This window comes from Pyxicephalus adspersus, chromosome 1 (assembly GCF_032062135.1).
Source record: "Pyxicephalus adspersus chromosome 1, UCB_Pads_2.0, whole genome shotgun sequence".
In the NCBI taxonomy this organism is placed as follows: Eukaryota; Metazoa; Chordata; class Amphibia; order Anura; family Pyxicephalidae; genus Pyxicephalus; species Pyxicephalus adspersus.
The window spans coordinates 13,670,491-13,676,399 of record NC_092858.1 but is presented as its reverse complement, the minus strand read 5'-3'; the positions used below and the strand labels follow the sequence as shown (position 1 = coordinate 13,676,399).

Here is a 5,909-nt window from a genome sequence, read left to right as displayed (position 1 = left end):
CATGCACAGTGAGAGGGGCAAGTTTTTTTTCCAACCTACGTCACTTGATCTCATGTCAGGTGAGGTAGGAAGAAGAACCAGAAAGAAGAGGCGAAGATGGCGACACCCAGCGCGCCAGCTCTGAGACAGATGCTTGGACAATGTGGGACATGATGGAAGACACCTCCGAATGGATCAGACTGCCCTGCGGGATTGAAGGTGAGTGTATTTTTTTGTTTTGTTTTAAGCATTTTTCAGTTTAGTTTCTCTTTAAAATCTCTTCAAACTCACCTATCCATCTTCTCCTTCTTAAACCTATAACTACATAGCCACCATACCTTATTACCCCCACTATTGTGTACTACTTTCCCCACCTCTTCTGAGTAGGGTCCTCTCCTCCTTCTGTGTCATTGTTTGTATCTGTCTGTCATTTGCAACCCCTATTTAATGTACAGCTCTATGTAATATGTTGGCGCTATAAAAATACTGTTTATTATTATAATTATTATTATTAATATTAATAATAATAATAAAAATATTATGCATGACAGGTCAAGTGTCATGTGCATATAATTAAGGCTTTCAAAACTCAACGCATTTCGAGGCTCAAGTCCTCTTCTTTAGGAAATAAAATTGTCTAAAATTAGACAGAATAATAAAAGTATTGTTCTAAAAGTAATACAGAATTAAAGTTACAATCTGAAAATGTGTGACTTTATTACAGAAAGATACAGGCAACATCCTTTCTACAATAAGACACACTTACCTGCCTGATTGCTGTCCTTTAAAAACAAATCCTGAGCTGCAGCTGACTGGACCTAAATAAACCCCCACATGTCCTGGACCTGTCATTGTTGTGTGGCGGCTGCCTACAGGTAAGTCTGTGCCATAATGGCCAGGTATGCTGTACATACTAGCTGATTATGGCAGACGCTCACCAAGTGAAGCTCTTTTAATATTGGGTTTCTACAAATTTAAAAAACTTGCCAGCAGCAGAGGGCAACAGAGATTCTTTTTTCTTGATCAAACCAAATGACATTATTGTCAACTGAGGCCAGTTATAAAGGAAGCAACAAAAATATTATAAACCATGGTATTATTATAATAATAATAATTATTATTATTATTATTATTATTATTATTAATAATATTAAAATAATAATATAATAAAATTAATATACAGGTTTTATATAACGCCCACATATTATATAGGGCTGTACAATAAATAGGGTATTGCAAATGACAGACAGACAGTGACACAGGAGGAGAGGACTCTGTCCAGAAGAGCTTACGATCTAAGAGTTTATGAAATAGTGGTGTGACTGCACCACAGCGATACCACGGCTTAAAATATACAAACCCATTTAAAAATACCCATAATGTGCTTTATAGATATGCACTTTACAGGGCTTTGCCGATAGCTTTGAGCTATCTTCTTATTTCTGCTGAACTAGTTGGAGAACAGCCTGATCATGGGACCTGTCAAATGTCTAATCACAGAGTTTTCTTTCCTCAATTTAACTTTGTTCACTGTGCTCGTAAAACAAAGCCTGATTTTTATAAATTGGGTTGATTTTATAAGCACAGCAAAGAGTAATAGAGAACAGATAACCCCTGTGTGGCACAAGGTTCTTTAGCACCCCGAGGACAAAAAGGCAAAGTGTTGCTCACATAAAGCCCCATACAGATGTCTGATGGACATAAGAGAATTGTTCCTGGAAACAACCTTTTGTGATTGTTTCCAGTGACAGATAAATGAACGAGCACTGTTCACACAGCACTATTTTGTTCTATGGAGAGGAGAGGGGAAAGAACAAGCAAGCAGCAACCTGCTGTGCTCTTCTCCATAGAAGTGAACCTTGGTCATTCCCCATCTGTCGTTCTTCGGATCAGATTGATAAATGACGTTGGTGGACCACTGTACTCATGGCAGATTTTAGTCTCAAACAAGCACAATTTTTTGTTTTAAAAATCATCTGACTTGTGTACATAGTTTTACTGTTAAGCTGCGTACACACCTGCAATTTTTCTCGTTGGAAAGGATCTTTCACGATCCTTTCCAACGAGAAAAATTGCAGGTGTGTACGCAGCTTTACTGTCCTTCACCAGAGCTTTATAATCTGCAAAATCTGGGTATTGCAAGAGTGTGCTATTTGGATATATACATATCTTGATCTTTTTTTTCTACTTTTTTAATTTAGAAGATCATAAGGAACCCAGGAGTGTGACAGAACATATTTTTACATATTATTACCTATTATTATCATTATTTTAGTTGTTATAATTATTACTAACTAGTTACTAAGATTGCTAGACACCAAAGAGTTAAAATAGTTGGAGGACACAGTCTGTCTTGTTTAAACTCCTCCAATATGCTTGACTTTAGTGCACTGATTTATTTGTTTATTGGAAATACAGGAAAATAGGCCACCAGATGAAAATGCCTGTTATAGAGCATAACAAAGCAGGTGTTAGCTGCAAATCAATACTATGTCAGGCCTGAATGTTTTCAGTTTCACAGTCTCAGTGATTGTCATACAAAAGTAGTTGACCAGTATGACATTCAGAAAACAAAAAACTTCTTTATAACCAAACCTGGAAGGATGCTATTAAAGGATGTAATTCCATCACGAAAATCAATCATTGGCATCATCTCACTAATATTACTGGCATGATCACTGACAATTGTGATATTGTAAGTTTCTCATATTTTAACCAGGTTTCTTTTTCAGCACAAAGGTTTTTCATATGTTTGTTTTTAGCTTTGCAGAAGGAAAAATTAAATATAGAATAGAGCCATTCTCATATTATGCTGAGGTGCATTTCCTGGACCATCACTCAAGAAAAATTTACTGCTCAATATAATAATAATAATAATAATAATAATAATAATAATAATAATAATAAACAGAATTATATAGAGCCAACATATTACACAGAGCTGTACATTAATTAGGGGTTGACAGACAGACAGATACAGACAATTACACAGGAGAGGACCCTGCCCCAAAAAGCTTACAATCCAGGAGATACCATGTCTGAATTTCTTTGGTCACCTTGGATTTAAAATTTTCTTTGGCAATCCTTTGACGTACAGCTTGATACTTTAATCCCCTCTTCAGGTTCCCATCCCTACAAAGTCGCCCATCCTTTCATCTTTCCTTTCTCTTTTCTTCCTCCTTCTTCTCTTTCTATTTTTCCTTAGCACTCTTGCAGTGGGGTCCCATCATTTCCCATCTCTGGTCCTACTCATTGCCATTCCCGAATTTGTATAGGCCATATTGCAATGACACTTTACCACCCCTATTAATATGAGTACCGAAGAGGTAAAGGCTGAAGGCGAAACCTGCAGACTTCTAGGACTTTATCATCATATATCCCAGGAAGCTGTGGCTGCTCTTTTTGTGCATGCCCATGATTTGGCCCATGCTCCTTCTGCGCATGCACATGATTGGGCATGTGTCATCAAGGGGCTTTCCTTTTACCTCAATTTTACGTATGCGCAGTGAAATTGGCACTTTTTTTTACATTTGGAGGAAGAAATGTCACCCCATCCCATGTCAGGTCATGTGAAGAACCCAGAAAACATAGGAAAGAAGATGGGAAGCTGAGACACTGTAGGACTTGCTGAGCTTGGTTTGTGGATGGATTGAGGGTTTTTCACTTTAAACCAGAACTAAACTTTAAAAAAAAAAAAACTCACCTTAACTTCCACAGATTCATGAATACCTCCAGAGCTATCCTGGATTGGGTCCTGCGCCGTCCTGTAATCTGCCTTTGCTCCGGTGCAAAGGAAGTGCTTGGCCCTGGCATCTTCTTTCTTCATCTTTCGGCTTCTGCCTACGGCACTTGATCTCGCACTGCGCAGGTGGGAGTTCAGGTGACGTAGCTGCCAATCTTATGCAGGAAAAAGCCCCTTCTACCTAAATCTATGTAAGATAGATTTTTACCTTACATAAGGGTTGTTTTAAAAAACTTGCACTAAGTTTGGATTCCCTGGAAATTTATAGGAGCAGGAAGGAGGTGATTTCCAATACCATGGACCATGGTTCCTCCCAAAATGAGCTGGTGATTTAAGGCAGATGAACCTTTAGCTCAGTGGAAGAGACTTTAGCTGGGTGGGATCAGAGTTTGTAGTTTTGTGATATGAAAAGCTGACAAGAAAAAGGAAAACTTTTTCTAATTGAGCCAGGAGACTGAACTTTGGGTTGCTATGCTGAACTGCGCAGACTCTGATCTCCTGAGGACAAATAGGGGTATGTTTATTGCTTTCTTTTTCTGGGGGTTAAAAACAAATTAAAGTAGGCAGAGCACCCTGAAATATAAACTATTGTCATAAATACCTCTGTACAAAAAGTGCTTTTGGAACTAACCCCCTCGTTGTAAGTATGGTGGTATTGGAAGGTGCATCTGTGAAAGCAAGTAACAGATCCTTCATCATTTTCTGCTGGAAAGATGTAAGAAAAATACATGAAGCAGTGTTCTTGAGGGTCAGGTACAAGGACTATGCAGAATGTTATATTTATTACTTTTTGCAGTAAATAGAGATTTATTTTCTGACAAATCTGATTCATGAGCTGTGTTTGATACATTTGTAAATGAAAACATTGATTTGGGAACTTTTACTTTTTTGCTACTTTGCTAATTATAAACACAGAGGATTTATTTTCATATTTTACTAATATAATATATATTTACAATTATATACTATATATTAAAAAAAATGCTGAAGTAGATCCAAACATAAAATTAGTGAAAAGGCAGGTTCTGACTTGGGTCTAATAAGGATTGTTTTACCTTCTTATGATTGTTCAACCATCATCAAGAACTCAGAAGGCAGATATTGTCGTGGGACATAATGGCGAGCCCCAGAACAAAGATGGAGGCCAGGACAGTGCTGGATTCTCTGGTGCAGCAAGTACACAGATAGAAGATATTTACGGGTGGGGGGGAGTTAACTTTTGTTTTGATAATGATAATGGTTTTATTGCTATGTGTGCTTTCCTGTACTAGTGACATGGAGATAATAGGGGGAAAAAAAGTTTTTTTTAAAGGGAATAGCCATCCTCATTATTGTTCAAATGTGATGATAGGTCCTCTTTGAACTAAAACGCATTTAAAAACAAAGATATATATATATATATATATCCTGTGTTACTGTCTGTATTCGTCTGTTGTTTGCAACCCCTTTTTAATGTACAGCGCTGTGTAATATGTTGGCGCTATAAAAATCCTGTTTAATAATAATAAAAAATATATATATAAATATATATATCTTTATAGATACACACACACACACACACATATATATATATATATATATATATATATTTATTATTATTATTATTATTATTATTAATAAACAGGATTTATATAGCACCAACATAATAAATATATATGATTGTTTTCTTGTTCTTTTGAGCACTGTGACTTAAGATTTTTCTTTGCTTTATAAAACAGAAACGTAAGAATGACTTTGGGCCATATAGAGTATATAGGTGTGACATTATTTAAGGTATGAAAGGTGCCAGGGTGACACTTTTCCTTTATTATTACAGCAGTAGTCACTATTATTTCACATTGCCCTGCTGTTGCTATAGCAACACATCTGGGTCTACAGTAAGCACCCAAAAGGTTAACATGAAGCAGAAATTAAAAGTGGGCGTGGTCTCTTCGCTAATGCAGCCACGTCAGCCCTCGACTCTCCTGTCTCTAATAAAGTTTTAAGACTTTGAACGCAGCGTTGGGCATGCTGGGAGTTGTAGTCGTAGCTGCCGAGGTTCCGCTCATGGGCTGCAGGCAGGCAGCGAGCTGAAGAGCTGAGACATCCAGCCGGAGCTGGCGGAGGTAATGCGGGTATGTTATAGCCGGGTGGGGGTAGACAGCTGGGCGCTGCATGCATCTGATCAGGGGATCCATATCTGACCGGT

At 37.5% G+C, this 5,909-nt stretch overlaps 1 long non-coding RNA gene across 1 annotated transcript in view; it reads left to right on the top strand.

The window, feature by feature from the left end:
* Window positions 1-5,671: 5,671 nt before the first annotated feature.
* LOC140342671 (uncharacterized) overlaps window positions 5,672-5,909 on the top strand; it is a 24,986-nt gene continuing 24,748 nt past the window's right edge. The window contains exon 1 of the long non-coding RNA XR_011923125.1: window positions 5,672-5,826. This is a non-coding gene — a long non-coding RNA (uncharacterized lncRNA). The remainder of the gene's footprint in view (window positions 5,827-5,909) is intronic.